Consider the following 8293-nt stretch of genomic DNA (forward strand, 5'->3'; position numbering starts at 1 on the left):
CCCACTGTGACCCATCTCCAGAATTCCTACTGCCCAGCACCCAAAGGTAGACAAAGCGAAAGAGGCCAGATATTCTGCAGTCAGCCTTAGATTTACAAAGTGTGTGAAGAAGGTGGTGCAGGATAGCACATGGCAACTTTGAGATGCCCCCAAGACGTGAGTTCCTGTCACTTACAAGCTGCATGTCTTTTAGCAAATAGCCTCACCCTCTGTGCCACAGTTTCTCCCTCTGTGCAGTGGGGGATATGTGCATTCTTTTCAACGGATTGGTATGAGAATACAATGGTGATGTAAGTAAACACCTTTGACAGTGACCAGCATCCAGAAATGCACTTGGTGCTATATCATGATCAATAAGTGAGTCAGGTCATGACGCTTCCTCCACCTCTACCCTCTTCTGTCAAGTGAGAAACTGAGTCCCAGGAAGGGAGAAACAAGCATAGAGGTGGGAAAAGCATCTCAGGAAGAGGGAGTGGACCTCTTCTTCTTCGTACTTCCTGGGTGGAACAAAGAGGAAAGGATGGTGAATGTATGGACAGCTGAGCTGAGGCCAGCCGTTCCTCCCATGCAAAAGTTAATCCTGAAGTTTCTTGGACAACCCTCACTAGAGAGCCACCCTTCAAGGAAGGTGCAGAGGGACTGCTTCGGGTCAGTGAGTGTTTAATCCTTCAGGGCTCCTGGCAGGATGGCCGCTGCTACCTCCCTGGCCTTGCTTCTGCCTCCATCAAACTTTCTGATGACTCTGCTCCATCAGCAACTCCTCCCACTGCTCTCCAAAAACATCCAGCACTTTTAAGCCTCGGTGCCTCTGCACACGCTATTCTCCCTGCTAGGGCTGCCCTGCCACCTGGAGAACTGTCACTGCAGGGCTCAACATGCTCCCACAGCAACTTTTGTCCACCTGTTATTGGCAATAATAGACTAAGAATAGCAATGAACATCTGTGAGCACTTATTAATATCTAGAAAGCCCAAGCTAGGTTTTTAAGTTTTTTGGCTTTGTTTTGTGTGTGTGTGTGTTTGTTTTCGAGACAAGGTCTTACTCTGTTGCCCAGGCTAGAGTACAGAGACACACGCAATCATGGCTCACATGCAGCCTCCACTTCCCTGGTTCAGGTGATTCTCCCATCTCAGCCTCCCAAGTAGCTGGGACTACAGGTGCACACCACCATGCTTGGCTACATTTTTGTATTTTTTGTAGAGACGGGGTTTTGCCATGTTGCCCAGGCTGGTCTCGAACTTCTGGAGTCAATCAGTCTGTCCACCTCTGCCTCCCAAAGTGCTGGGATTACAGGCGTGAGCCACTGCACCTGGTCCAAGCTAGGTTTTTTACCCACAGTGTCTCACTTCTTTCCTCACATCATCACCTTAGGGAGGTGGCTTATCTGCTTGAGAGATAAGGCCACCCAGCTACAAGGTGGCAGCTTCAGGATTCAGACCTGGGTCAGCCTGAGCCATGTGGATCTGCTCTTCACTCTCTCTTCTTACTGCTGCAGACTTTATCCCACAGTGTCCTCATTATCTGTCTCCAGGCCTGCCTCTCCCCATAGAGGGAGAACTCTGAGAGCTGCCTCATTCATCTTGAAATCCCTTGCTAAGCACAAGGGCCAGGATGGAATAAACGTCTTTTGAATGAATCAATGAATCCTGGAAAATGGCAGTCAGCTGAGAAAGGCTAAGTGGCTGCTCACAGACTCCCCGGGGAAAAGCTGGTGCTAGAGTCAAGTTCCCAGGAGAGAGCCCCCACCCGCACCCCAGGAGACAGGCTGAGAGGTTTTCCCTATCCTGATGGCTACAGGCAGAAGAGACAGGGTCTAACTCACTCCCCACCCTGGCACTGGAGGAGGTGGGACCTTTGAGAGCCCAACACAAAGGAGGAAATAGTAGTGATGGTGACAATGATCATTTTATGCATTCCTACCCACACCAGATGCTGTACTGAGCACTTTCTTTTTTTTTTTTTCTTTTTTTTTTTTGAGATGAAGTCTCAGTCTGTCACCCAGGCTGGAGGGCAGTCGTGTGATCTCGGCTCATTGCAACCTCCTCCTCCCGGGTTCAAGCAATTCTTGTGCCTCAGCCTCCCAAGTAGCTAGGACTACAGGCATGCGCCACCATGCTGAGCTAATTTTTGTATTTTTAGTGGAGACAGGGTTTCACCATGTTGGCCGGCTGGTCTCGAACTCCTGACATCTAGTGATCCTCCCACCTTGGCCTCCCAAAATGCTGGGATTACAGGTGTGAGCCACTACACCCGGCCCTAGTACTGAGCACTTTCTATGTGTTAATGGTCTCATGGAATCCTTACAATCCCACAAAGTAGGCATTACTATGATACCTGTTTTACAAATGAGAAAACCATGCTCAGAGAGATTAAGTCATGTATACAGGGTCACGGAGCTTTTAGGTATAGATCCCTAATTAAAATTAGACATCTCTGGCTCCCTCACTCTTCATACTCATAGCTTTCTGTAAGAGGCAGGCTTGTCCAAGCCCTCCTTGAAGCCCAGTTGCTAAGATGCACTCAGGACAGTGAAGGTTTTCCTGGTCTCTGCTGGAAGAGTGCCAGTTGGGACCTACTGTTCAACAAATGTGACAAGTGTCCTGGGTGCAGGAAGGGTGGTGGTTAGGTTGCAAAAGGGGAGGGAAAGGTTGGGGGGATGGGGTCCTGAGAGTCCAAACACGGCACCTGAATTCAGGTATGTGCCTCCTGCCTTCTGCTAAACCAGGTTGGCTGCAGCCTCTGTTGCTCCTCTTGGGGCATGGAGCTGGTTTTGAGAGGAGCTGAGCCCCAGTTTTCCCATCTGCAAAATGGGAATCAGTAATGCCTACTTCATGGGGTTGTGAGGATTCTGTGAGGCCATTACACATAGGCCTAGTTTCCAATGGTCTCAAATGGGCTCTGCAGAAAGGAGAAAGGTTCTGGCTTTAAGGAAAAACCACCTCCCTACGTCAGCATCCTCTTAGTCCTGTGGCTCAAGCTCCTGAAATGACTTAACAGCCAGATTAGAATTTAACTTCCGCTCCACCGTCAATTACCAGAGAGAGCAAAGTCTGAGTGGGCACAGGGCCTTGCCTACCACGTCTTTCCAGGCCACGGATGATCTGGAGAGCACAGATGGCACGGGGCCCTTGACACATGAACCACAGAGCCACTAATGAATGCCACGGTGGTAGGAGACCAAAAGAGAGGAAAGAAGACATTCCAGAGGCTGGGAAGAGCTGGGGCCAGGAAGGTTCCAGGACAGGGGGACACTGTTAGGTAGACCCCAATAGACAAGTAGGTACAGAGTTGATGGTCCAGGGTGGCCTGGTTGACACCTTGCCCCCAGCATCCTGGGGACTCAGCCAGGAAGATTGGATTTGGGTGACAGGTGGGAGAGAAGGGCATGGGAGATTTGTGTGGGAAGGGCCGTGTGAGCAGGCAGCCGGCTGGAAAGATTTGCTGGCCCCCACCGGCCTCCTGCAAGCTGGCTTTTTATGACAGAGCTGGGGGAGGAAGATGTGGAAACTCCCCCAGCCCCTGCAGAACCACCCACCAGGGCTCCACTTCTGCACCTGTCTAAGAGAGACACGCCCCACTCATAGCCAATCCCGAGGGCGGCCAGTATTGGCCAAGGAGTGTGCATCCTCCGGCTCTGCTGCACCCAGCCTCTCCCTCATCTCCCCACAGCCTGGCGGCTGTTAGCCCCAGTTTCTTAGAGGCAGTTGAGACTCCAGAGGCCAAGTACTTTGCCCACGAGTAGACAGCTAGTCGCTGGCTGAGCTAAGAAGCTTTATTACCAGCCTTGGAGGAGGCCTCCTAGATGGAGGGTTTTTCTCCAGTGCTTCACCAGCCGCAGGAAATGGCAGAGTACACAGGGAAGTACCCCTGCGGACTGAGGCCGCCATCGGCAGGCCCTTTCCAGGGAGAGCCCTGCGGGAAAGGGCGCCTGGTACCTCCGGGCCCCGGGTCCTCCACAGAGGGTGATTCAGAGGCGACACCTGGTGCCCCGAGCCGCGGAGAGCTGGGGGGCGCTTCTGACAGTGAGAACAGGGGCCCTTTATGTGAAGTGCAATCACATGGGCGCGCAGGCAGCTCGGTTTTCCGTTCCTAGAAGCGCTGATGAAGCCACATCCCTCTCCCTCCGCTCCTGAGGTGCCCGGGAGCACCGGGACCCAGGCCTGTCGCGCGGCAGCGGCGCAGCCCTGGGGTCTCGAGAGGGCCAGATTCAAAGCTCTCCCAGGCTCAATTATCCACCAAGGGCTGGGAGCTGCATCATCAGCATCTCCAGTGAAGCTGGAGGCCAGGCCGGGGAGGGGGAGCGGAGGAAGGGAGTCTGCATGGGGGAAGGAGGCGGGCAGCGAGCGCCTGCCCCTCCCCGCTCTCCACCCGGGGCGGTCTGGGCAGCTCAGTCTGGGCACTCCGGGTGACCTTGGCGAGACCCCTCTGGGCGACCTCTCTGGGGCGCTGCACGTCTCTGCCCATCCACGGCGCTCGGGGGCGCTCCTCCCGGCCTGAATCGATGAGCGGGAGTCGCCCAGAGGGGAGCGCTCCCGGCGCGGGGGACCCAGCAGCCCGCGCACGGGGCCCTGGGAGAGGCCGGGCGCGCCCCTCCCGGGGAACTACCAAGCGCCGGGTCTCCCCGGGCTGACTGGTGCTGTCAGCTCGATCCTGAGGCGGGGCGGGTCTGCAGGCGGAGGCGCCTGCTTTGGGGACCTTTCCTGCCCAGGCAGGAGCGCTCTCTGTGCCCTGCCGCTGCCCGCGGGGACCAAGCCCCGCCACGCGAGGGGGCGGCACCTCCATGCCCGGCCGGGAGAGTGGGCGCGAGGGGGTTGTTTGTTGTCCGCTGTGGCTCCCGCCGCCCGGCATTGCACCCCCAGCAGACGGCGGCCCACGAGCCTAGAACCGACGGAGGACCCCACCTCCCCGCCCTAAGATTGGGCCACGACGGCCGCAGCCAACAACCTGCCAATGCGCCCCCTCCCCTGGTCTCGTCAAGGAATTGCGAGGCCGGGGAGAACGCCCCCACTCCAGCCCGACTCCCGGATCCAGCGCCCTCGGTACCTGCCTTTCCAGAGTCCCCACACTCCCATTTATATCTTAAGCTACCGTCCCTTGGCCAAAGCGCCCTGGCCCCCAGCTAGGTGATCGGAGGCTGGGACCACCTCCCCGCCCCATCCTCATCCCCCGCCCCGCGAAGCCGCAGAGGGCAAGGAGGGAGGCGGCGCCGCCGGGGAACTCACCAGCTCTCCCGAGCCCTGCCCCGGGCGGCTCCCGACCCCGGCTGTGTCTGTGGGTCCCCGAGCCGCAGCTGCTCCAGCGGCGACAGAGCCGGCTCTGCTCCGCCGCGAGCCTCCGCGCCGCCTCTCGGCTCCTCCCCCAAGGCGGGGCCTGAGCTCCCGGGACTGGGGTGGGCGCGCTCAACCCCATCCGGCTTGGGAGGCAGCGCGGGACAGGGTCCCGGCGCTCTCGGGTGGGGACCCCTCTTCTGAGCTGCAGGAAGTTGAAACTGGTTGGGACGCGGCCAGGCTTCGGAATAGTTTTCCTAATGCTGCCTCCTCCTCCAAAATAGTTTTCCTAACCCCCACCCCGACCATGGAAAGAGGGAAGCCAAGGACGGTATCCCTGCTCCCATTTGACAGACGGGAATCCTGAATCCCAGAGAGGAGTAGTAACCTGCTCAAGGTCACACAGAATGAATTCCAGGAACTCAGGGTTCCTAGCTTGAAGTACCGCGCGGCCTGAGTCTGAAGGCTTCCCAGGAGGTCCAGGGGCCGGCCCTGGCCTTGCGCTGGGGACAGAACTGTGGGGCCAGGTCGCCCAGCTGGCGGGGGCGAGACATGGGGGCTGTGGCCTGCGGCGTGGACTCGCATCATTTCCTCTTTCTGGAAAGAAGGGAGGTGAAGCGCTGGAGGAAGGAAGTGGTCGTACCTCTGCTGACGTCTGCCACCCTTTGAGGTGTGCAGGATGAAGATAGGGGCTGCTTCCCTGAGATTTCACGCTAAAAATAAAAAGCAAAACATACCCGGTGACTTCTGTCACCTTATTCAAGCCTCTTTCTGGGGCTGAAGGCCTCTGCGCTCTGTGCACCAGCCTTTCTTTACATCACAATAGGTTTAACTATTTAAGTTGCTGAGAGTCAACACCCCCCCACCCCCCACATCCCCCCACCGCCACCGTCACCGTCACCACCCCAGGAAGAGAAGAGAAAGTTCATAAACAAAGCGGAGAAAACATCCCCAAACATTCTCTGGAATCCACATTTGCTGAACCCTGGCCTTAGAACAATAGGTTTCTCTTCTCCACAAAGGCTTTGTTTCCTGAGCTTTCCCGGCCTACAGATGAGAGCCCTAGGCACCCTAGGGCCAGCCAGCTGGGGAAATTCAGAGTTTAAGTTTGGGGAGTTTGGGGATGGTACCCAGTTAATTTAATTCTCAGCTGTCATGTTTGAGGAACTCTCCCAAATCCCTTTTTTTTCACTACCAATGTTCTTTTGAGACCACCAGCATCACCTGAGTTTAGTGATTTTGTGTGTACTCAGTCAACTTTCTTGGGGGAGAGAAAATCTGTGGGTTGAACTTGTTCCAGGCCCCCAGGCCCTCCCCAGGAACTGTGCGAGCCCCCTTGGTTGGCTCCCTGGCTCCCTCTCAGTTCATTAATAATCCAGTTGTGAATGACACTGTTTCAGGAAAAGCAGTTAGACAGCAGAGCAGGTGGGGAAGACTTAAAGTGGTGTTTAAAATAACCCAAGGGGATAATTGTTCTCCGCAGAATGTTTCCATTGATTGACAATGAAGAGCCATGGGCTGAGAGGGTGGGAACCCATCTCTCCAAGGCTTTTGTGGCGCTTGGGGCCTGTGTTCCTAAAATGAGGCCCTTGGAGGGGCTCCCAGCTCCAATGACATGCTGTTCATTCACCTCTCACACAGTGTTTGGTATCAGAAGTTAAAGTAAATTCAGAATAAGTTGGAGGACTTACATGTTCTGATTTCAAAACTTACTAGGAAACTTCAGTCATCAAGGCAGGGTGGTATGGGTATAAGGATGGGCATACAGACCAATGGAATAAAACTGAGAGTCCAGACAGAAGTCCTTACATTTACTGCCAATTGATTTTCAACAAGAGTGCCAAGACAATTTAATGGGGAAAGAATAGTGTTTTCAAAAAATGATGCTGGGACAACTGGATATCCACATGCAAAAGAATGAATTTGGATCCCAGCTTCGTACTATATGCAACATGTAGATCTAAACGTAAGAACTAAAACTGTAAAACTCTCTGAAGAAAACATAAGCCTAAATCTTCATGACTTTGGATTAAGCAGTGGTTGCTTAGATATGACACCTATAGCACAAGCAACAAAAGAAAAAATAGATAAATTAAAAACTTTTCTTTTGTGCTTTTAGGAGTATCATCAAGAAAGTGAAAAGATAGGACTGGGCCTGGTGGCTCACACCTACAATTCCAGCATTTTGGGAGGCTGAGATAGGTGGATCACTTGAGGCCAGGAGCTAAAGACCAGCCAGGGCAACAGAGTGAGACTCTGTCTCTACAAATTCTTTCAAAATTAGGCAGATGTAGTGGTTCATGACTGTAGTCCTAGCTATTTAAGAGGATTGCTTAAGCGTAGGAGTTCAAGGCTGCAGTGAGCTATGATGGTGCTACTCTACTCCAGCCTGGGTGACAGAGCAAGACCCTGTCTCTTAAAAAAAAAAAAAAAAAAAAAAAAAATTAAACATAAAAAGAACAAAAAGAAAGTGAAAAAATAACTGTTATAAGCTGAATTGTGTGCCCCCCAACTCATATGCTGAACTGTACTGGTTACAGTCCCAGAACCTCAGAACGTAACTGTGGATGGAGATAAGGTCTTTAAAGAGGTGATCAACTTAAACTGAGGTCCTTAGGATGGGGTCCTCATCTAGTGACTGGTGTCCTCATAGGAAGAGACACTAGAGATGCGCCACAGAGAGGAAAGACCAGTGGAAGGCACAGGGAGAAGAAGGTCAACTACAAGCCAAGAAGAGAGGACTCGGGACTGGGGGACCAGACCTGCCAATACCTTGATCTCAGAATCATAGCCTTCAGAATTGTGAGAAATAAATTTCTGGGGGTTTGTTTGTTTGTTTCTTTTTTGAGATGGAGTTTCACTCTGCTGCCCAAGCTGGAGTGCAGTGGCACGATCTCGGCTTACTGCAACCTCCACCTCCCAGGTTCAAGCTATTCTCCTGCCCCAGCCTCCCAAGTAGTTGGGACTACAGGCGCGTGCCCCCACGCTTGGCTAATTGTTGTATTTTTAGTAGAGTAGGGGTTTCA

The 8293-nt window shown here is 53.7% G+C and overlaps 1 protein-coding gene across 2 annotated transcripts in view; it reads right to left on the reverse strand.

Moving 5' to 3' along the window:
• LOC105496339 (protein phosphatase 1 regulatory subunit 16B) overlaps window positions 1-6023 on the reverse strand; it is a 121741-nt gene extending 115718 nt beyond the window's left edge. Inside the window, exons 1-2 of one of the 2 annotated variants that reach the window (XM_011766686.2) lie at window positions 5911-6023; window positions 5223-5472 (exon numbers count right to left, since the gene is read on the reverse strand). The gene's annotated coding sequence lies outside the window, so the exon portion shown is untranslated. The remainder of the gene's footprint in view (window positions 1-5222; window positions 5473-5910) is intronic. The other variant, XM_071079336.1, reaches the window with a different exon arrangement.
• Window positions 6024-8293: the final 2270 nt, after the last annotated feature.

The sequence above is a fragment of the Macaca nemestrina genome, chromosome 15 (genome assembly GCF_043159975.1).
Source record: "Macaca nemestrina isolate mMacNem1 chromosome 15, mMacNem.hap1, whole genome shotgun sequence".
Classification (NCBI taxonomy): domain Eukaryota; kingdom Metazoa; phylum Chordata; class Mammalia; order Primates; family Cercopithecidae; genus Macaca; species Macaca nemestrina.